The 25,500-nt window shown below is 37.8% G+C and overlaps 1 protein-coding gene and 1 long non-coding RNA gene across 6 annotated transcripts in view; one reads left to right on the top strand and one right to left on the bottom strand.

Moving 5' to 3' along the window:
• ARHGAP32 (Rho GTPase activating protein 32) overlaps positions 1-25,500 on the bottom strand; it is a 265,997-nt gene that overhangs the window by 31,759 nt on the left and 208,738 nt on the right. The gene's annotated exons all lie outside the window — the stretch shown is intronic.
• LOC118498017 lies at positions 3,192-16,614 on the top strand. The gene is made up of 3 exons (XR_004900539.1): positions 3,192-3,204; positions 6,298-6,303; positions 16,272-16,614. It is a non-coding gene; the product is annotated as an uncharacterized LOC118498017 (long non-coding RNA).

Genomic DNA, 25,500 nt, shown 5'->3' on the forward strand with positions numbered 1-25,500 from the left:
CATATTTTTCAGACCATAAGATAAGACACGCCCAGGTTTTAGAGAAGAAAAATAGGAAAAAATTTTTGACACAAAAAATGTGGTAAAATATTTAATAACATAAATAACATAGTATTTCACCAATGTAAATGTAAACAGAACTCAACAGCAGCATTAACAACCACTATTCCTCCCATATTGGGGGGGGGGGGCATCTTATAGTCTGAAAAATGCAGTAAGCATCTTTTTAATGAACTGTACAGGGATAACTGACTGTAACTGGTTTGCCCATAACTGACAGATTTCCTGAGACTTGAGACTCTAAGTGCTAAAACCAGGAAGGTCCTGGGCAAAGTGGGACAAGGTAGTCATCCTAGACTATATACAGATTCACTGGGGAATTTATTTTTGTATATCACTTATTAAAGTATAATTATAATCATCAGTATAATTTTGATGCTATCTCTGACATGCTCTGGAATTCTGGGTAAACTACAACCTTCCTGGTAGCAGAGGTTCCTTGCTACAAAATTAAATTATGTGCTCACTTATCTGCTACTGAGACACACACAGCACACTGGGATAACTGCAGAAGTACGTCCCACACAGCATGTCATTATACTAACAGTTACTGGACTTGCGTGATTCTCATTCCCCCCTAGTTGTTTGCAGATTCTGTGTTAGGAATCTTTGTTGGAAAGTGCCCATCAAACTATTTCTGTTCACTCTCATTTTCTATATAAACTTTAAAATAATTTTGACAAGATTTTTTAAAAGTGCAAATGAGTTTGGTTTTAATAATTTAACATTATACTTATACATTTTAATATGTTAACATTATAATGATATATTTGGAAAAATTTTAATTTGTACAATATTTCTACCTGGAACCATGATGTGCCATCATTTTTCTAAACCTTTTGTATGTCTCAGTAAAGCTGTCTAATTTTCTTTATAAACATATATGTCACATATATGTCTTGTTAGGGATATGACTAGGTATTTTACATTTTTTGGTTATTCTTGTAGAATAATACTTTTTTCCAATTATGGCCTTAACTGATAATTACTAGTATGCTAGAAAATAATTTCTTTATGCATAGCTCTAATCATTTACTAAACTTTCAGCAGTTTTAGAAGGATTTTGTCTGATCCTTTTGGATTTCATGGATATATAATTAGGTCAAAGCAGATATGGAATAAACTATTTCTGACAGAAATAATTGCTTTATCTTCTTCATTTTTAAAAAAATCTCACCTAATACTTTATTTTTTATATTTTCTAAAAGATTTTATTTGTTTATTTTTAGACAGAGAGGAAGGGAGGGAGAAAGAGAGGGAGAAAAACATCAATGTGTGGTTGCCTCTCAGATGCCGCCTACTGTGGGCCTGGCTTGCAAGCCAGACATGTGCCCTGACTGGGAATCAAACTAGTGATCCTTTGGTTTCCAAGCTGGCACTCAGCCCACTGAGCCATACCAGCCAGGGTTCAGAAATAATTTCTGATTTTTTTTTCAAATTGTAATAATTGGCTAGAATTTCCAAGATCCACGTTAATGACAGGCATTCATATTTAGATGCCGAATTTGATGAAAGTATCTGCTGAATTTGACATTGCATAAGATGTATATGAGGAAGTATTTTTTTAGTCTCAGATTTCCAAGAATGTTGAAGAGGAAAGGGAATTGTAATTTTAACTATTATCATTCAGCAACAAGTTCGTAAGTGACACTACACCAGGAACCGTTCTAATGCCCGCGATTACAGTGGGGAACAAGTAAGATGACTGCCCCACTGCCACAGAGCTTACTGAGGGGAGAGAGACAACAAACAAATAATATGAAAATACCCAGAGTTTATTTTATACTTACTAAGTGCTGGCAACTGCCCAAGTGCCTATGTATATTAATTATTCATTTCTCATAGACCCCTGTAGGGAAAACACTATTGTCATCCCCAGATTTTGATGAAGAAACACCACAGAGTGCTAACATGTCCAAGGTCACATAACTAGGAATCAAACTCAGGTGGTCTGGCGCAAATCCCAAGCTCTTAGCTACTATACAATATTGCACAAGTTTAGACGACAAGGTAACACCAGACTACTTTTACATGCTAGTAAGGAAAGAGAGAGAGGGTAAACTAATAGTGACAAGAAAAAAGAAACTACAATGAACAGGGAAGATCTGAGGAAGTCACACCTGAACTGGAACGTGTGAGTACAGTTATTAGCAAAAAAGGCAGTAGTATGAAATGAGGTTGAAGAGGTATACAAAAGCCAGGGGCTAGAGGTCAGAGTATGGTTTGGATTTTATGAAATGAGAACACACTAAATAGTTTAAACATTTTTGAAAGATTACTTGAAAAACAAACTAATATGTGTATCAGAAACCCAAATGTGCACTAATAAAGAACTGGCTGAATAAACTATAATACATCTGGCACAGAGGATATTACTGTTTGGCTTTTTTAAAAAAGTAGTTTTTCTACCTATCAATATGAAGTAATCTCCAGAATATATCAGTCAAAAAGGAAGGTAATATAAACTTTGAGCTATAAATGTGAACATGAACTCAAAATTGAGATATGGTCATGCCCACCCTGGCTGGCATACCTCATGGTTTGAGCGTGGGCTGCGAACCAGGCATCGCAGGTTCGATTCCCAGTCAGGGCACATGCCTAGGTTGCAGGCCATGGCCCCCAGCAACCACACAATGATGTATCTGTCTGCCTGTCTGCCTGTCTGCCTGTCTCTCTCGCTCTCTCTCTCTCCCTCCCTCCTTCCCTTCCCTCTCTAAAAATAATTAAATAAAATCTTTAAAAAAGAGATAGAAAGAGATGGTCATGCCCATCACAAACCACAAAAACAACCATGCTCCCACAAGAAGAACCCTCAAGAAAATTCCCAGTGAAGGAGTTAGGAGAAGCTGTTGCAGACCTCAACAGCTCCTTAAAGAGTCTGAAAACATGGCCCCCAAAACCGAAAGCTTTCTATTACTAGAGAGGAATGTTCAAATGCATTATCTACTTATAAGCCAATCTATGATGAAAAACAAAACAAAACAAGCAAACCAACTAGTCACATTTCTTAAAAGAGTGACACCTCCTCAAGAAGAGCCTCAGGCAGGTCCTCAAGAAGGTGTTCCAGAAGGTGGCATTGCCATAGATGACAGCTCCATGTGTGCCATTGCCCCTGAAGACCCTCCAGTGGGACAAGACGTGCATGTGAAGACAGTGACATTAACAAACCTGACACCATGTGTAAACCTAGGATGATGATGATATGTGTGTTTTTCTTCGTTCTAACAACAGTGTTTAAGAAGTAAACAAATAAATATTTAAAAGTAGAAAAAAAACTTAGAGAATAAGGATATAAGAAAATATTTTTGTACAGATGTACAATATGTTTGTATTTTAGGCTAAGTGTTATTACAAAAAAGTCGAAAAGTTAAAAAAAAAATTAAAAAGTGTATAGGTGACTCCAAGATGGCGAAGCAGGTGGTAGTTTCACTCACCTCCTCCAAGGACCATCACAAAATTACAATTAAATTATAAAACAATCAACCTGGATAATCATCTGCAGGCTAAGTGAATGGAAGGCTAAGGCTACACAGAAGAAGCCATGTTGAGACTGGCAGGGGGCGAAGCGAAAAGGGCAGGACCCACACCCACATGCGGCAGTTGAGACTCTGCAGGGATATGTCAGCTGCCGACGTCTGCCCTGAGGAGCCAGGGGTCTCAACCTCATGCTGGGCTCCTCAGGGAGCACCAGTCCTGGGAAGAGGAGCCCATGTAACCTCTGGTGTGAAGCTCAGTGGGGGCTGTATCCACCTGGGTGAGAAGGGAGACTGCTGGACACCTAGGTGCCCTATTAAAAGCTGGCACGCAAACTCACGCTTGGCAGCACTCACCAAGGGCTCCAGCTTTGTGTGTGATGGGAGCCACAGAGAAAGAGATCATGCATGTGGCTTCAGGGAGAGGCAGGGAGCCGCCAATGTCCCTGTGCTGAGTCCCTATTCCACACGGCCCACAGATGCCATCTTTCCTGGGTTGGGAACTCCCTTCTGCACCACATCAGCCTGGGGACAGGCACTGGCCCCACCTTCCCAGCTCCCTGAGGCCCCGCCTAGCCAAGTTCACATCCTGCAGAGGAATCTGCTGGCTGCAGTCAACCTGGGCCCCTGCTTCCATCTTTCTTTAAAAGCACTCAGAAAATCCAAGGAAGCACAGGGACTGTTAGAGACACAGAGGGAAAGACAGCATTTTATGGCATCAGCGTGAGGGCTATTTTTTCCTGCATTCCAGACAGGCACCACTACTCCTGTGCGCAGCCCACCTTCCACATCACCAAATCTTAATCTGTTTCAGTCCAGTGAACTCTACCAGCTGCACTCCAACAACTCCCTGAGGCCACAGGTTGGGGGTGGGGGGCAGGTGGCATTGGTGTATCCTAAGACTTTTGCTGTATAGCCTCAGATCTAGCTCTGGCACCAAGTTTCTATCTGTGTTAACCTGGTAAACACCTCTCACCCCTCCCTGGTGAATCACAGAGAAACTGGCTCACACCACTTTGACCCAACAGAGCCTCCTTCAGTAGCTGAGCTTAACAGTCAGCCTGCAGGCGAAAGTTGACTTTGCTGTGCTTTGGTCCTTTTGCTGATCTGCCCCAAGCCCATTACTGGTGGGAGGTGACCTTGGGACACAGTTTGGCTGCACCCAGACCCAGCAAAGGCAATGGCCAACTGTGGACCACTATGCAGCTCCAAAGGGTAACCCAGGGTCGGTCACGGGCAGCGTCTGACATTGACTTGCCCTGTAGCCCCTCCCAAGGGTCCCTGGAACAAACACACCCAATGGCAGGCTTCAGACCACACCAGAGCACAACCCCGTTAGCTCCAAAAAGGCATGCCAGAAGGGAAGATTTGGCAGGCACCAGAGGCTGCCACAGCAAATTCTGCTTCATAGGGGCCAGCCCCCGCACAGCAGCTCCTACGATGTGGTCAGGGTCAATTATCAGTAAGCTAGTCTGGAAGTTAACCCCACCCAGAGAGGCCAACAGCAATCAAGACTCACCTACAGCAGGAGGGCTCACATAGGCACACTCCACAAGGGTGCATTGTTGGAGAACAGTGCTCAGGTGATCAGGGAGACTGTGCCACTGAGACCCACATGACACCTATGACATAAAACTATACTGCCACGTGTGTGAGACAGAACAGATCTAATACACAAAAGCGAATACAGAGAGGTAGCCAAAGTGGGGAGTCAAAGAAACGTCTCCAAATAAAAGAATGAGAAATTCTGAGACAAAGAACTAAGTGAAATAAAGGTAAGCAATCTACAGACATAGAATTCAAAACAATGGTTATAAGGATGCTCAAGGAACTTAGGAAAAGAATGAATAAAGTCAATGAAAACTTCAAAACAAAGATAATAAGCATTAAAAGGAACATAGAAACCATAAAAAAGAACCAGAAATGAAGAGCAGAATAACTGAAAAGAATACACTAGAATGAATCAACAGTAGATTAGACTTAACAGAGTACTAAATCAGTGATTTGGAAAACAAAGCAGCAGAAAACACTCAATAAGAGCAGCAAAAAGAAAAAGGAATTAAAAAATGAAGACAGTTTAAGGGATGGAACAACATTAAGTGTAACAGCGTGCATCACAGGGGTACTAGAAGGTGAAGAGTGAAGGCAAGGAATTGAGAACTTGTTTGAAGAAATAATGACAGAAAACTTCCATAACCCAGTGAAGAAAAAAGACAGAAGTTCAGAAAACAGACAGCCCCAAACAAGATGAACCCAACAAGGCCCTTACCAAGACACATCATAATTAAAATGGCAATAATTAAAGACAAAGAGAGAGTCTTAAAAGCAGCAAGAGAAAGACAATTACCTGCCTACAAAGGAGCTCCCATAAGACTGTGAGCTTATTTCTCAACAGAAACATACCAAGCCAGGAGAACTGGCACAAAATATTCAAAGTAAAGAAAAACAAGGACCTACAACCAAGACTGATATACCCAGCAAGGCTATCACTTAAAATTTATGAAGAAATAAAAAGAATGCCCCAAAAGAAAAAAAACTAAGTATTACAATAAATATTAAAAAGACTTCTTCAAGAAGGAAGAAAAAGAAAGAACATATATCTGTATAATAATGGCAATAAATAGATAACATCAGTAATCACTTTAAATGGATCAAATACTCCAATCAAAAGACACAGGATAGTTGGATGGATAAGAAAAGAGGACCCATATATATGCTGTCTACAAGAGACTCACTTCCAGTGGAGAGACATACAGACTAAAAGTAAAGGGTTGGAAAAACATATTTCAGGCAAACTTTAAAGAAAACAAAAAGCTGTGATAGCAATATTTTATTATCAGACAAAGTAGACTATTAAACAAAGACTATGGTAAAAGACAAAAATGATACTATATAAAAATAAAAGGATCAATACAACAAGAGGATATAACCCTTGTAAGTACTTATGCACCCAACACAAGAGCACCTAAATATATAACGTAAATATTGATAGACATAAAGGCAGAGACCAACAGTTACACAATCATAGTAGGAGACTTGAACACCCCACTAACATCAATGGATAGATCCTCCAAAGGAAAAAACCAACAAGGAAGCAGTGGCCTTAAACGACACATAAGGCCGGACAGATTTGATTCTGTCAGGCATTTCAACCCAAAGCAGCAGCATATATATATACATTCTTTCCGAGTGGACGTGAAATATTTTCCAGGGTAGACCACATCTTAGAGCACAGAAGAAGTCTCAGGAAGTTGAAGGGACTAGACAAAGAACATGTATGAATGACCCACGGACACGGGCAACAGCGAGGGAACTGACTGTGAGAGTGCAGAGCGGGATGGGTGGAGGAGGGCAAAGGAGGAAAATGTAGGCCAACTGTAATAGAATAACAAAAAATGATTTTAAAATAGTAAACAGTGATTGAAAAATATAAATAAAAATGCAACCCCCCCAAATCAAATGAAGCATCTTCTCCAACCACAACAGTATAAAACTAGAAATCAATTACAAGATAAAAACTGAAAAGCATACAACACATGAAGGCTAAAAAACACATCACTAAACAGTGAATGGTTCACAATGAGATCAAAGATGACATCAAAAGATATCGTGAAACAAATGAAAATGAAAACACAGCAACCCAGAATCTATGTGAGTCAATGAAAGCAGTCCTAAGAGAGAAAATCATAGAAATACTCCAGGAACAAGGAAAATCCCAAATAAAAAATCTACCCTATGTATAAAGGAACTGAAAAAGAACAACCAAAGCCCAAGTGAGCTGAAGGAAGAAAATAAAAAATATCAGAGTGGAAATAAATGAAATAAAGTCTAAAAAATACAAAAGATCAATGAAATAAAGAGGTGATTCTTTGAAAAGATAAACAAAATTGATAAACCTTAACCAGGCTCATAAAAAAAAGAGGACCTCCTAAAACAAAATGAGATAAAAGAGATGTAACAACTGATACCACAGAAATACAAAGGATAAGAGATAACATTACATGCAAACAAATTAAACAATCTGGAAAATAAATAAATGAATTCCTAGAAATATACAATCTCTCAAGACTAAATAAAGAAAAAACATAATCTGAAAAAAATTTCAATTAATAAAATCAAAGTAGTAAAAAACAACAATAAAAAAACCAAAACCCTAATTAACACCTATCCTTTTCAAACTATTACAAAAAATTCAAGAGGAGGGATGATGCCCGAGCTCATTTTACAAGGCCAGCATTATCCTACTTCCAAAACCAGATAAAGCACTACAAGGAAAAATTACAGGCCAATATCCCCACTGAACATTGATACAAAAATCCTCAACAAAATACTACATTTTGCCAAGTATAATGTGCACCCACATTTTTGGCACAAATTTTTAGGAAAGAAATCTTTTATTTTAATTTTTTAATTCAATTATTTATTTATATTTAGATATTTGGTTTTTTATTATAAAGGAATTTTAGCATTTATTTTTGAACATATGGTTCAAAAATATGGTTATAACATCAGTAATCACTTTAAATGGATCAAATACTCCAATCAAAAGACACAGGATAGTTGGATGGATAAGAAAAGAGGACCCATATATATGCTGTCTACAAGAGACTCACTTCCAGTGGAGAGACATACAGACTAAAAGTAAAGGGTTGGAAAAACATATTTCAGGCAAACTTTAAAGAAAACAAAAAGCTGTGATAGCAATATTTTATTGGTTCAAAAATAAAATATTGAAAATATTGAACCATAACATATGGTTCAAAAATAAAGTTGGCATCACCTATCTTATCAAGTGGATAACAATTGGCATCATCTCTTTTACTCTGTGAATTACAATATTGGTGCTTTTTATTTTATTTTATTGAATGGCTGCCTGAAATTGCTTTCACTGCAAGTTCATCATCAGTTCAACAAAACCAATTATTGTATTCCAGGGTATTATTTTGCATATGGATATTGTAAATTGCTGTCTAGAGTCACACTTTTAATGCATAAGCAGACATAAAAGAATTAAAAACATTTATGTAGATACAGAATTAGTACTACCCATGTATAATGTGCACCTTTATTTTGCCCCCAAAAATGTGGGCAAAAAAGTGTGCATTCTACACAGCAAAATATGGTATTGTTATAGCAATCTGAATTCAGCAATACATTGAAAAGATCATTCACCATGAGCAAGTGGGGTTTACTGCTATGATGCAAAGTTTGTTCTGTATCCACAAATCAATTAACATGATATATCACATAAACAAAATAGAGTATAAAATTCATATGATAATACCAATATTAACAATATTAATACTCATAAAAAGCATTGGGCAAAAATCTCACACCCATTTATAATAAAACTCTCAGCAAAGTAGGTATAGAGGAGACATACCTCAACATAACAAAGGCAAACTCACACCTAACATTACACACAACAGAGAAAAATAGAAAGCATTTTCCTTAAGATCTGGAACAAGACACGATGTCCACATTCACAACTTTTACTCAACATAGCAACAGAAGTCTGAGCCACAGCAATCATACAGGAAAGAGAAATATAATAGCCAAATTGAAAAGGAGGAAGTAAAACTCATTATTTGCAGATAACATGATATTGTTAGAGAACCCTGAAGATTCTAACAAAAAACTACTAGAACTGATCAATGAATTTGGCAAAGTATCAGGATACAAAATTAGTATCCAGAAATCAGTTGTATTTGAATACATCTGTAATGAACTATCAGAAAAAAAAAGCTAAGAAAACAATCTCACTTATGATCTCATCAAAACAATAAAATACCTACAAATAAATATAATTGAGGAGGTACAACACCTGTACTCAGAAAGTTGTAAGACACTGAAGAAAGAAACTGAAGGTACAAATAGATGGGAGTGTATACTGTGCTAATAGAAAGAAAGAATTAACATCATTAAAACATCCATACTACTCAAAGAAATCTAGAGATTCAATACAATTCCTTTCAAAACACCAATGGTATTTTTCATAGAACTAGAACAAATAATCCAAACATTTATATGGAACTGCAAAGACCTGAAATAGATACAGCAATCTTGAGAAAGATGAACAAAGTTGGAGATACCACACTACCCGATATCAAACTACACTGCAAGCCTACAGTAATCAAAGCACCATGGTACTGACATAAAAACAGACATGGAGACCAATGGAACAGAATAGAGAGCCCAGAAATAAGCCCATGCCTTTATGATTAATTAATCTATGGCAAAGAAGGCAAGAATACATTATACAATGGAGTAAAGACAGTTTATTCAATAAATGGTGTTGAGAAAATTGAACAAATACATGCAAAAAATTAAAACTAGACCACTTTCTTTTTTTTTTTAATGATGTTTTTAAGATTTTATTTATTTATTTTTTTAGAGAGGGAAGGGAGAGGGGAGAGAGACAGACAGACAGACAGACAGACAGACATCAATGTGTGGTTGCTGGGGGTTATGGCCTGCAACCCAGGCATGTACCCTGGCTGGGAATCGAACCTGGGACACTTTGGTTCCCAGCCTGCGCTCAATCCACTGAGCTATGCCAGCCAGGGCAAAACTAGACCACTTTCTTACACCACAGAATAAACTCAAAATGAATTAGACTTAAATGTAAGACCTAAAACTATAAAACTCATAGAAGAAAACATAGGCAGTAAAGTCTCTGATATTTTTCTTAGCAGTATTTTTTCCTGATATATCTCCCTGTGTAAGGGAAACAAAAGAAAAAATAAAAAAATAGGATTATATCAAACTAAAACATTTTTGCACAGCAAAGGAAACCATCAGTAAAATGAAATGACAACCTACTGAGTGGGAGAACATATTTGCCAATGATACATCCAAAAAAGAGGTTAATATCCAAAATTTATAAAGACCTCACACAACACCAACCCCCTCCCCCAAAACAATCCAATTAAAAAATGGACAGAGGACCTGAGTAGACAGACACTTCTCCAAACAGGGCATACAAATGGTCAACAGACATACGACAAAATGCTCAATATCAGTAATCATCAGAATAATACCAATTAAAGCCATAATCAGATATCACCCCAAACCTGTCAGAATGGCTATCATCAATAAATCCACAAACAACAAGTGTTGATGAGGGTATGGGAAAAAATGGATCCCTCTTGCACTGTTGGTGGGAATGCAAACTGGTATAGCCACCATGTAAACTGGTATGGAGGGTCCTGAAAAAAATTAAACATGAAACTGCCTTATAACCCAGCAGCTCCACTTCTGGGAATATATCTGAAGAAACAGCAAATGCTTGTCCAAAAGAATATATATGCAGCCATACGGTCACTGCAGTGTTATTTACAATAACCAAGTTATGGAAGCAACCCAAGTGCCAATCAATAGACTAGTGGATAAAAAAGTAGTGGGACATATATATAAAATGGAATGTTATTCAGCCATAAAGGGAATTAAATCTTACTATTTTCAAAAGCATGGATGGACCTAGAGGGTATTATGCTAAGTGAAATAGACAAATACCATACGATTCTGCTTATACGTGAAATACAAAAAACAACTGAAGAAACAAAACAGAAACAAACTCACTGACACAGAGAAAGACAGGAGGGTGGTATGAGGGATAGGTGGAAAAGGTGAAGGGATTACAAACTGCATGTTGGTAGTTATAATACAGCATTGGGAACACAGTAACATTTTAACAACTATGTATGGTGCCAGGTGGGTACCTGAGATTATCGGGGGGACCACTTTGTAAAGTACAAGTGTCTAACTACTATGCTGCACACCTATAACTAATATGAAATAATATTAAATGTAAACTGTAATTGAAAATAAAATTTTAAGTTTATAGAGTAAAAAAAGTTATAGTTTGCTAAGGTTAACTATTATTGAATTAAAAGTTCTTTTTATAAGAAATACAAACTGAGCTAAGTGTACAGTGTTTATGAAGTCTACATAGTGTACAACAACATCCCAGGTCTCCCCACTCACTCACTACTCACCCGGGCAACCTGCAGCCCTGCAAAGTCCATTCATCATAACTGCGCTATACAGGTGTGCTACTTTTATCTTGTATACCACGTTTTTACTGTACCTTCTCTATGTTTAGATACAGAAATGCCACTGTACAACTGTCTATGGTATTCAGTACAGTGACATGCTGCTTGCAGCCTAGGCGCCATTGGCTCTAGCACACCGCTTAGATGTGTAGTGCACTCTACCACCTCAGTCTGTGTAAATGCACTCTGTGATGTTTGCACAACAATGAAATCGCCGAACAATGCTTTTCTCAGAAGTACACCCATTATTAAGTGGTACATTTTCCCTAAGCTTTAGCCACTTAAAAGGCTTTGAAACAATGACATCCCAGTTGCAATGAACACTTTTGGTTTCAGATCTCGGTTTCCAAATATTCCCCACTCAAATCAACCAGGACTCCCTAGAGTAATGCCTTTTTGCAAGTTGATAGTAGGAAATACACCAAGTGAGACTGGAACATTTTGCTGTGACAGAGAGCAAGGGAAACCTCCACACCCATGAGGAGCCATGCCAACAGGATTGAGCTGAGCACACACAGGGCAGCTTTAGGACATCATAAAGAATCGATTATCATACAGAGTGACTATAACCTATTGTGAACCATCAAGTAAATAAAAAAATGTGAGTCCATAACAATACTCCTGAGAAGAAAGGAAGGAAGGGAGCAACAGTTTTCAGTACAAATGGACACAGACCATTTAAATAACTGCATGAGTAGATTTCCATAGTGAACAGGATCCTCACTAGTAGGGGAAAAAAATGCTGCTTCTTTCACATCAATTAGCAATATGCAACCTGGAATCATTGATTGGAACTAATTATACATTAACCAGGAAATATGCGTGTTCACAATTCAATGGTCGCTGTGAGGACTCAGACTTATAACTGCGCTCCTCGAACCGAACTCGCACACACTCGCGCGGCACACCAGCCGGAGGGCAGCCTGTGAAGAGTGGGCCTTCCCAGGACCCCAGGCAGCTCGGGCTCTGCGTGTGGTGTGCCCAGTCTAGCTCAGGGACAAGGAAACCTGGCCATCCTTTCCTGTTGGAGTAAAGGCTGCTCATTTGTCCTAAACAATGACACAAGACTCAAGGAAAAGCTCTAATATGACACAAAATTAAGACCATTGGCAAGTGTCATTAGCACCTCCGCCCTCACTTGGTACCTGAGGGTTCTGGGGAACTGCTTGTATCTGTGAACCTGGCTTCTGCTCTGTGTGGCCAACTTTCCAAAGTTACCTTTCCAAAGTTATCTGTTACCTTTCCAAAAACAGCACTAAATAAATTGGGAACTTGAGAGCTAAACTTGTAATGAGAATTTGGTGGGTGTGGCATCTCCCTAACAATCTATATCCCAATCTGAGACACTGTCATACCTAATACGCTTAATGATGACTAGAATACAACCTTAACATTGATTATTAAGTCCTGAAAGAAAGATAAAGCTGCACCGTACACACTTTATGTTGCTGTTATTTAATATAAATGGCATTCTAACCCACTGTGATAGAGTTGTGGTCAAAAGCTCTGGCATCCATATTTAAATAATCAATTATCTGTCAAGATAGATAAATTTCACTGTATTGGAAATGTAAACTAATATAAATATAAACTAATATAAGCACACACTAATTTATACTAATATAAATATTAAATTTAGTTATACTCAATATAGTTCCTAACATAAATCTCTTCATATTAATGTCTTCACTTTATACTTCCTTTTCATTTCTTAGACAATCAAATGGCCAAAATAAGCTTACACAGTCTCCCACACATTGCCTCAGAGCAAATGAGTAAACTGGTTAGTAAAATTATCTTTTGAGGAAGTCTGAAGTGTTATCAGTAATATCATAAGCCTTCCACTGAAGGAGGCAGAATGGGGGTTTGGTTTTAGACAGTTAAGTGCTTATACAAACATTTCCACAGAGGAACAGTAAAATGCAGGGAGAAGATGAAAGTCCACCAAATATGCTGGATTAGGGAAATGGAAATGATAACAATGGCATTTCCACAGATAAAATACATCAAAAATAAAACACAAAACAACAGTTAGACAAAAGCAAATCATACTATTTCATATTCAATTTCCACATTCTATAGTTAAAAGGCAACACGTCACAATGTTAACTTCTTCCACGTTATTGAGACCACATAGATTTCATATCCGCAATCTTTTCAAACCTGAGGCCACCCCAACCAAACCGGTCTTCCCAGCAGTTAAAAGCTTTCACAGTATGACACACACCCTATCTCCTGGGCAGATCTTTATGACACCAATAACCGGTTTATGGGGAGACATTGAACACATACAGTTCAGTGAGCCACAGTGAACTTTGACATGGAGAAGTGGGGCACTGGGTGTTTTCAATTAGACAAGTATAGTATTTCTCTAGCAAAACCAAAGAATTCTGCCCTGGCCAGGAAGCTCAGTTGCTTAGAACATCGTTGCCATATGCCAAGGTTGCAGGTTCAACCCTGGATTGGGGAACATGCAAGAAGCAACCAATAAATGCATGCATAAGTAGAACAACAAACTGATGTCTCTCTCCCTCCCTCCCTCTCTTTCTCAAATCAATATTTAAAAAAGAAAGAATTTTCACTTGCTCATAATATTTCACCTACAGTTCTCTAAATTAGGTCTCAGAAATCTCAGAGACTGGTTTGAGAAAAGTCTGGGTTTGAATTAATTTCTCAGACAAGTAAAGGAAGATGATTTGCACCAGATAATGGCCTCAGTCTTATGCATCACGTTCTAAGCTCTGTAGTAAACTCAGGGCCAAGCAGACAAAAAGAGAGGGCAGAGGTGGGAGGCATACTGCTTGAGGACATGGTGCTGATTAAACCTAAGATATAATAAAGTGTGAGTGTAATGTGTAGCATGCCCAATGGATTCTCACAATTGTACCCAAATCCTTCTTTTGCTCAAAGTTTTCAAGCACAGATTAAATGACCATTTGGTGGAAATTTAACAGCAGATGCATAGGCCACTGAACTACATGAAATGTAAGGGTCTCTTATAGCCGCCCAAATTCTAAGTCTCTGTTGCACACTTTGAACTACTTTGATCATCACGGCAGGGTGGGAGGACCCCTTTGTATTCATCTCCCCTTCAATCTACAACTAGTGGGGCATTTATAACACGACAGAGGTTCCCTGGCTCAGCGAGGAGATGCCTGAAAGAAGCACACAGTGCTACACCTGAAGGAGGATGAGCTGGCACGTGTAGCGAAGGCAGAATGGTAAATAGACACACCCCGCAACCCTGACTCCCCAGACACCTCAGCTGAACCCACAGCCCCAGCCAAAATGGGAGCAGCAGAGGAGGCCCTGCAACACAGCCCAGCCCGGCAGAGGGGCAAAGAGGCGGGAGCAGCCTCGGCACCCAGGAATCTGGCTCTCCCCCAGCTGTGGCAGTGCTCATACCACGGGAGACCCGCAGTGAAGGTATATCCCCAGTCTCCTGGCCACACCACTGCAATGCCAGCAGCCACAGGAAACCAGGTAGCAGCAGGTGGCAGAGGGCAGGAGGACCTTGCAAACTTGATTCCCTTCTCAACTGCCACATACCCCCAACACAGTGGCTGTGCCCTGAGACCCAGGTGACCCAGACACAGCAGGGACACCAGTCACCCAGGCCAAGACTCCAAGACCACAGTGTTTCCCACACCCAACATGCACCCCCCACAAGACGCTGACAGAGGCAGGGCATAGAGACCCCAGAGGTACACCTAATGCTCAGGTAAGAGGGAACCAAAACTTGTACTGATTATCAAACTGCTGAATCATTAATATCAAAATGGTACCTAGTAAGAAAGGTGCTCACTATTTCCAACGAACCGGCAGAGAACAATACATCAAAGATCACGGATAACCAAGGTAACGTGGTATAAAATATGACAATTCTCCAGAAACCAAACTCAAAGTCAGGAAGGATTGTGATCTACAATGATAAAGAATTTAAAACTGCAGCCATGAAGAAACTCAGTAAGATACTAGAAAACTTGGGCAGTTCAATCAGTGCAGGAATAAAATTTAATTTGCAGAAAGATGACCTTATCAGAGAAGTTGAAAGTCTAAAAAAGAACCAAAGATCCTGGGTCTGAAGAACTCCACAATGAGATGAAGAATGCATCAGCGAGCGCTGGAGACGGAGCGGCCCGATGGAAGGGAGAATTAGTGAGCTCAAAGATGAAAACCTAGAAATGATTCAGGTGGAAGGGGACAACTAAGATATTTTTAGAATCAGAGAACTCTATCTGACTGCATTAGAGAAGGCAACGCAAGGATAACGGGTGCCCCAGAAGGAGAAGAGAGGAAGAACAGGACAGAAAGCCTATTCGGACAAGGTAAGAACTCCCCGCACCTGGGGCAGAAACTGGACATTAAGTACAATAAGCTAACAGAACACCTCAATGTAAAAAGACCTTCTCCAGGACACATTATATTAAACTTGACCAAAGTCAATAATAAAGAAGAATTCTCAAAGCCGTAGCAGGGCGGGCAGTGGGACTGGGCTTGGGGAGGGGAGGATAACCTGAAAAGGAAACGAAACCCCATCAGGCTAGCATCGCACTTCTCAGCAGAAACTCTGTAAGCCAAGAAACAGTGGAATAATACATTCAAAATACTGAGAGATAAAAAATCACTGAGGACACTATACTTTATATATTAAGAAGCAATAAAGGCTTTCCCAGACAAACAGAAAGTTCAAAGGAGCTCTTCTGCCTGAAACAAAAAGACAGAAGTGCACAAAACTCTAAGCAAAGTGACAAAGATAAGCAGAGAATTGCAACTCTATTTCAGAATAGGAGGTTGAACACTTAGTTATAACATAAAGGTTAAGAGAGGAAGAAAAGCATCACTAATAACTACAGTTACTTCAATTTGGTAACAAACACAATATAAAAAGGGGTAATTTGTGACAATAAAAACAAAGGGAAGAAGGGAAAGATGGAACTTGTATAGGAGGAAATGAAGATGCTATCAGAAGAAAACAGACTAACAGACATTTTCTACAAACCTCATGGTAACCACACAACAAAATTCCAAAGCTGAGACACACACAAAAAAGGAAATGAAGAAATATTTTATGTCAAATAAATATGAAAAAATTTGAATTTTAATACAAAATTCCATGAACTTGCTTTTGTTTAAGGCATAACAATGTATCTGTTCATACCAAGAAATATGGAGAAAAAATTTTCCTCTGAGCTTTGTCAAATTGATTTTTTTCCTTATGTTGTTATATAACAAGGACTAACGTGAAAAATTCTGCTCTTCTCCCTGGACGGGTGGCTCTGTTAGTTGGAGCCTCCTCCTGTACATCAAAAGCTTGTGGGTTCAATTCTCGGCCAGGACACACACCTGGCTGCAGATTTGATCCACAGTCGGGGCACGTAAAGGAGGCAACCAATTGATGTTTCTCACACATTGATGTTTTTTGTTTCTCTCTCTCTCTCTCTCTCTCCCTCTTGCTCTCTCCCTAAAATCAGTGTCCCAGGGTAAGGATTAAAAAAAAAGTTCTCTTCAAAAGAATATCTACAAAATGAATTTAGAAAAAAAATTGCTGACACAAAAAATCTGACTATATTATGCCTACTTTTAACCTGGATACTATTGCTACGGCCATTGGCCTATACCTTGCTTAGTATGACTTTATAGTCTTCAGAGATGATTTACAGGACAAACTAATTGAAAAACGCAACCAGAAGAAATAGGCCTGGGTCACAATCACCCTGGGTAATCAAGACCTAAGTAACTAATAGAAATAGTAAAGCCAAAGTAAAAATACTTTATAAAAATTACTCAATTCTCTGCTTATACAGAAAAGTTTAAGAGAATAATATAACAAATATCCATGTACCCATCTATTTTTTCATATCTTAACATTTAACCATATTCCTCAAATTTATGTTCCTTTTTTAAAATTAAAAAATATATAAAGCACTACAGATGGAGCTGAACTCATGTGTACTTCCCTCAACCCTATTTTTACGAGAGAAGCTGTATCCTGAATTTAGTACAATTTCCATGCATGTTTTTATACTTTAACTCATATGTATGTAGCCATAAACAATATTTACTATCTTTCTGCCTGTTTTTAAAATTTCCAGAAATGAATGAAATCACAGTATGTCAAACCTTCAAACTTATGAGTTTTGAGAATACATGATTGTGGCTCGGCATATTCATTTTAACTACATTAGAGTATTCCCTCACAAGTACATATACCATTCTCTTATTGACTGCCATTTAGAGGGTTTCCCAGTCTTTATTACTGAACTCAGTAAGGCATTAAAAATTTCAGAGTGTCTCCCTGGGCACAAGTGAGAGAACTTCTCTGGCACTCATGTTTAGGAGCAGGATTGCTGGCTTGTAGAGTATTTTATTTTCAACCTTATTTCAGTTTTGCAAATATATTCTCTAAAATGATTTACCAATATACATACCCACAGCATGTATTTTTGGGCCACCATTCTTCATTTCTTGTCCTACCTAGTTCTATTGGACGCCTTCACATTTTGACAATACGATCACTGTGAAACTGTACTCCTCTTCAAGATGCACTTCTGTCCCTGCTAATAGATTATGCACTTTCCCCTCTGTTTGCTGTCTGTTCAGTTTTCCTCTTCAGAGAAGTAACTATTCATACCCTTCGCCCATTTTACTATTTGGTTATCTTTTTTCCTAATGATAGGCAAAAATTCTTTAATCTGGAAATAAATCCTTTGTCGATTATACACATCATAAACATCTTTTTCACATTTGTGGCTTATCTTTTATTGTATAAAATTTTGCATGTCAAAAAATACAGGTTTCCATGCCTTAAGATACTTTTCCTTACCCAAGGTCCTCTATTTCTTCTACATGCTTTTTTTCTAAAAAAAAAATTCACTTCTTTAGATTTTAAGTTGACTTTGAACTTTTTATGTATTTGGGGTGTGGCAGACACACAGTCGTATCACTTCCGTCCTCACATATAACCAATTGTTTCCTTGCCTTTTACTGAAGTACCCTCTCTCCACTAATTTGTTAGATTGGTTCTCACATGAAAAACGCATGTAATTAGTAGTGTAATTCTATCCGTCTATCTCTCCATCAATACCTCACTTTCTCAATGTCCAAGACTTTGTAAGTCTTAGTATCTAGAAAGATAAGTCCCTCCACCTACTCTTATTCTTCAAAATTGCCTTTATATTTTTAGCCCTCTACTCTTTCATGTGAATTTTAGAATCCACCCGTCAAATTATAAAAGGGGAAAAAAACCTCCTGGGAACCTGACGAAGGCTGCACTGGACGGCAGTCCCTCCAGGAGAAGGGGCCTCTTTGTGACCGCGCACTTTCCCACCCGCGAACACAGCATTCTCTCTCCACTCATTCAAGATTCTGCCCTTCGATACATGTTTCTAATCTCTTCCCATACAAGTCTTACATACTTTTGTTAGAGATAGTCTCAGGAACTTAAGGGTTTTTATTGTCTTTGTAAGTGGTACAATTTCCCAAATATATTTTCTAACAGTTTATGACTCAGTGCACAGAAGGCAATAAGCACGGCATCTCAGACTGTGGGACCCGCTGTGCCCGAGGCTTCTAGCTGTACAACAACCAGCACAGTACCGGACTCTTGGTCCTTATCTCCTCATCTCTGAAAAAGTTGAAAAATATTAAGTACCTCATAGGGCTGTTGTGAGGATTAAATAAGTGTGATATCAGCTACCTCGCAGGGTAGTTGTGTGGATTAACTAAGTATGATATCAGCTACCTCACAGGGTTGTTGTGCGGATTAACTAAGTGTGATATCAGCTACCTCACAAGGTTGTTGTGCAGATTAACTAAGTGTATAAAGCACTTAGTGCCAGACAGAAAAAAGCTTAGTCAATGTTAACTGCTTTTACTGGCATCGTGTTATTTATCTTTTATTCGGCAACCCCACTTAATTCTGTTACTGCCTCTACTAATTTGACTGTAGATTCTTCTGGATTTGCAGATAACCATCTGCAAAGAATACAGATTTGCTTCTTCCTTTCCATCCCTTTTATTTCTTTTTGTCTCATTTCACTAATCCACCAATTAAGGATTATCTGCTTCCTGACTTTAAATAGACTGTTTCTTATGTCTCACTACTAAGCATAAAATCTCCATGAGGTTTTGGGGTAGGCACCTTAAACATATTAAAGAAATTCCCTATCTAATTTCTAAGATATTTATGAACCGAGTGTTGAACTTGTTATCAAATGATTTCTCTACATCTAATAAGATGACCATTTCTTTTGTCTTGTTTTTAAGTTTTCAATGTGGCAAACTACATTCATACACACAATGAAAACTCTTGCTTTTATACTGATGTAATGAGCCCCCTTTCCGCCTGCTTCCCCGGTGTCCTCTGCAGGGGTGTAAGTGCATGCAGAAGACTGGGGAAGGCAAGGAGCACACTAAAACACTAAAGCGTTAAGCCACGGCAAAACTCCCTCTTAGAAATTGTAAAAACCTAGAAATACTGTAAACATATTAGAAGTGACTTCTAGAAAAGAAAAGACAATCATAAAAAAATCTGTAGGGTACAATGTAGACAAAGTTCTAAAATCAGAAAAAGCTGTAATAGGTTGCTGATGTCTTAAATAGCAGCAAAGAAATATGACATAGATTTATATTGACAGTCTTAAGTAAATAGTTAAAGTGAACTGTTAGTATTTTTAAATTTATTACAAAGAATATTGGCAAGAGATACAAAAATTAACTTGTGTTTCACACGCATTGTCCTGAAAGCATGCTTGGGCCCCTGAGAAGCGCAGCTCTGGAACCCTCAGAGTCAGCACTCAGGCGGGACAACTGCGCCATCATTCTTATTCAGTCTACGGCGCTGGGTGTATCACATTAGTTTAAATGGACTCAGAAAGTAATCTATGATTCACTAAGGTAATAACTCTACAAACCTTTTAAAGACAAATTTCTAGACAGTTGAGTAAGATTCTAACATGTGACTCAAACATTAAACAACTGAACTCAAAACACTTTTTCCAGGAACGAAAATAGAACATCTTGTAACTTTCCCTTTTTTATAATATAATAAAGCTTTAAGATAAATAAAGCTTTGAGCATGATTAAAGATAATAAAGGAAGTTCTTTAAGCCAATAGCTGAAAATACAATTGAATAATTTTGATAGTGTGTTCTCTTGGTCTTACGAATAGCACCATTCAGATCAGAGAAAAGGAATTTCTTATGAACCACATTCAGAGTAAGGACATGTGCAAGAAATTCTATCACTGAGCCTATTTTCACCTCTGTAAATCTTCTGGTCAACCTTGTGTTAGATCTGCCCTCTCCCTCCTACAAAGGCAAGATGAAGAAAAAGAAAAACTAAACCCTAAACCAGGTATCCAACAAAAATTGAAAGAAAACCCAGAAACTACAGTAACATCATAACAATAATTATAGTTTAGCTAACCTTTATTGCGTGCTTATTATGTTCCAGTGCTTTACATGGGTTTGCTATTTTAAACTCAGTTTATTGTGAGCATTGCACAATTTAAAATATAAACCAGAATCTGATCACCAGAATTTAGTCCATAATGGTCTGTCATAAGAACAGGTATATTAAATAAAATCTAATTAACCTCCCATTACATTCAATGTAATGACTTCTAAATGTAATAAGGGTTGTCAGATTAATGACACTTTATACCTTTCCTCTCTTCTCTAATTACCCAGCTCTAAATCAGGACAACTTAATACATATATTTCAAATCCTTTTCATGAGTGTATCTGGTACTATCCTGTAATATCTAAAAACACAGTTTTTATATCTGGTAAAAATATTCAGGAAGCATAAAATGTTAGCAATTCTATCTGGAGATTTAGACATACATCCTGGAACCAATGGTCTGATAACTGAAAGCTTTTAGGCCTTTCCAGTAATAACACAGTGAGTCTGATGAAAGCTGTCCACCCGAGTCGTGCCCAGTACTGGTCAGGCAAGAGCCGGTGAAAATGTGCAGACAGGGTCTCCATCCTGACTCTGCCAATAACTTGTAAGATTTCAGACAAGGTAATTAACCAGTTTCAATCACAGTTTAATAATATGAAAAAAAAATTTAACCAAGTAATTTATGACTTCTAGATTTCAGTGAAAATACCTGAGAAATCATGAAAAATCATGAGAAAAAATAAACCATAGGAAGCTCTAAAGTCTGCAGAAAAATGTCTTTGCTTTAGGAAAATTTATCAGGAAGAAAAAAAAAGAAGAGTATTTAAAAATTCATTAGCAAGAAGTATCAAAAAATAAATCAGGCTTTCTAATTCACCTTGGAAAGGGCTGGTATAAAAATTTTAAGATCGATCATTCTTAAATGTTATTGTTTTATGTATAGTATATTAGGCTTACCACTTTTAAAATTAAATTAATTTAAATTAAATTATTTTTCCCCATGAAAACTTAGTAAGGAGTACTTTTATAACTAATTAATACAATATGCTTATGACTATTTCCAGGACTTAACACATAATCCTACTATCTTTCATTGTTAAGCTGCTCGCAGTTGTTGATCAAGCCACATAATGCTCTACTGTTTGTCTCCTTAATTTATTTGCTAGGAAGACCTTGGTGAACAGTATAATGGTCATTTATAATATTGTTTTTATTAGAAATGCCATATGCTTTTTATACAGATTAATTTTTGAACTAGGTATAAGAATTTACTCTAGTAAGAGACAAAGAGGTGAATAGCATCTATAGATGCTGAACCTCTGAAAATTTATATTCTACCAAGGTGAAAATCAAAATGCAAAGCACTCACTGTCTCTCTAGAAACTGCCAAGTTTACCTCTAATTTTTAAAGCAAGAATACAGCAGCTTCAGCCTTGGAGTTCATCTCTTCTCACAACCTCACGATGTCCAAGAAAATCTTTAGGTAAATTTGAGTATTAAATCTTAATACACTGTTGAATATATGTGGAAGAAAGTACATAATCATTTTTTATCAATATATCATAAACAATTTTGGAAGAGGAAAAACGCAGTTCTCTGATGCATGTAACAGCTGCAAGAGGCTACCAGAAGAAATATCTGGGACCAGCCTGGGGATGAGGTTCCGGAATGTAGACGACCGTAACAGTCTGCTGTCTCTGTACATTCCAACCTCAGAGCAAGGAAACCAGGTATTTGAGAAATGTCATGTACATGCAATGCTAAACTAAAAATAGCACTGCCAATAATGGCTCTTGATGGAAAAGTTACAAAGCTACTAATAGTTACATAAGTTGAATCAGTTTCCATTTACTTATAAGAGAGAAGAGGAGGCATTTCCAAGGCCTTACTAACCAGAATGCAAACGGATGACACCAGGGATCTACAAAATAAATCTGTAGTAGATTTTAAAGAAGAACCTCTTAGACAGCAAGGATAAGAACAATTCACTTGGAAAAAGAGAAGCAGAAGGCAAGCAACAAAACGCTTCTTCAGAACATCCAGTACAGTTCTTATGCGTCATGACATGCCTGTGGTTAGCTAAAATATTTGGGTATTTGAGTAAAATGTATCTGTCGCTCCTATTTAAGAATGAAACCAATGAAACCAAAGCAACATCATGCTCCTGCTTTTCCTAGAGTGCATAAAGTTACACACTAGAAAGGGCACAATTTGTTAGATCTTAAAGAATCACAGTTCCCTTGGGAAAATGGTCATCAGGTTAGATAAAACACTCCTAGTATTTACATTACATATTTACTTTTCCAGGAGCTATAAATTTCAGTCATAAATATCAAAGAAGGCTCAAATTTAGCTTGCATGATTTTAGGGAGATATAAGGAAGCTCTACATTTATCTTACTAAAATCAATACTAATTTTTATTTTTTAATTTAAATCAAAATTTTAAATAATAAGTCATTGGTTTTGTTCCTTTGTAAGGGGAAAATACAAGAAAATTAACTTGGTGACTTTACCACCTCGGTTATATAAGACTCTGACTAATTGCACTGCTAAATGCAGAACAAAAAGATTTGCATTTTAGCAGAGGCGAGTAGGAGGAAACATGATGTGGATATAAATTCCTGACACTAGAGGATTCTAATGCGCTGGGATGGTTGGCTATAAGGTAGAGGCTGGGAAAGCATCTCTGCTAAAGATTTTAAAATAACATGGGTTTCTTATTTTTTGATGAACTAATACTGTTTCATAAAAGTTTAAAAACTAGCACTATTGCAGGAAGAAACTTATGTATATATTTTCTCTATACCAAATTACCAAATTAAAATACAATAAATATGCATTCTTAGGAATTCAATAACATCAAAGCTAAGAGGACTACCAAAAGAACTACATGAATTTCTAGAAATCTGAAAATTTGGATCCTTAATCTTAACAGTGTGAAAACTCATCTTGGAATTTTCTAAAAGATTAAAATGTAATCACACCACTTTGGTGTCATATAATATTTTGCACTTTATTATGCTATGGAGTTCGGTGTAGACCACAGATAGAATCGAAGACGGTTTTTGCTAGTTTCTATGGGTTGGGTCCCCCCCCCCCCCCGTGGGCTAGAGGAATGTTGCTGTATTTGGAGAGCACTGAGCTATGAGGAAGGCTCCACTAAGAGCAAACTAACATCAGAGAATTTTGCCCTACAAGACCTGACCTTTATTTTAGCATGGGGAACAAGAACATGGGCTTCTGAGACAGGCAGACCTAAGGGTCTGAATCCACGCTCTAATTGCTTCCAATCTGCAAGGTCTTAATAAGCAAAGCCTCAATTCCCTCACATACACAATGAGAATGACAGTAATAATACATATCACTCAGGGTTACTATGTGCTTTAATGAAATTATATCTACGCCAAGCACTAACTCAGTGTCCATAAACAGGGTTTATGTTTATTACTGTAATTTTTCTTAACCTTTGCTCTGAAGACTTTTAGAATCCTCCAGGGTACAGAGCTAACCAGAAAATGAGTCACCTTTCCAGACCAGGTTCAAGCGAATCTGGCTGCACCTCCTGAATTCGGGGCTGAGATCACTCAGGAAGGGTGAACGGGAACCTTCCTCCTGCAGCTGTCTTAAATGTAAACTTCACCTAAGAAACCTTGGGTTTCTGTTCTCTTCCACTGAACACCATATAAAGTATTACTAGATAATACTTTTCGAGAGATAAGTCTGGTCTCAAACCATTAACAGAAGAACTACAGGTTTGTTTTGTTAAGTTGACAATTTAAAAAAAGGTCTAAAATTGGAAATTCCCCCATTTATGGTTTTCAGAATTAAAATATTGGTATCATTTTAACTGCAGAACAAATATTCCTCGGGGCAGGGAATGTTCAAATTCTCGACAGGGCTGACCCGTGATTCAGAGGAACTTCCCGTGTCCATGTCATCTGAATGCAAAGGGCTAAAGGAGCACCACATAAACATGGACCCTGGTGGTGACAAAACCTCTGCGAGAAGAAAAAAGTAAATACAAGTATTTTATGGATAGAGATGGTTCTCCTTGCTAATGTCAATGAAGAAAAAAAACACGCTACTTGAAGAGCAAAGGGCAGGAGGGTTACTTCCTCAGGCGAATGTAAACAGCCTCTTCAAACAGTCTACCAAGTCCTTTTGAGTAAATCAGTGCTGCCTATGAAATATTAACCCACCAGGAAAAAATTACGATGTGATATATACTGACAGCTTATGAAACAAAGGTTGGTTCTGTTAATCATGAAAACTTTTGTGCATTAACCTAAGGTCTCGAAAACACTAAGAACTAAGCTGATTTCAAATGAAAAAATGAGTAATACTGGACTAGGAAAGAGATACACTGCCCAACACGTATGTGGCACAATCTACTGCAAAAAATGATCATTTCTCTACAAACATTAAAGCTCAATCGTTCAATTTCTAAACAATCCAAACATTAACCATTCACTTAAAAGCAACCAAGGACACATGTGCCCAAACA

The sequence above is a fragment of the Phyllostomus discolor genome, chromosome 13 (genome assembly GCF_004126475.2).
Source record: "Phyllostomus discolor isolate MPI-MPIP mPhyDis1 chromosome 13, mPhyDis1.pri.v3, whole genome shotgun sequence".
Classification (NCBI taxonomy): Eukaryota; Metazoa; Chordata; class Mammalia; order Chiroptera; family Phyllostomidae; genus Phyllostomus; species Phyllostomus discolor.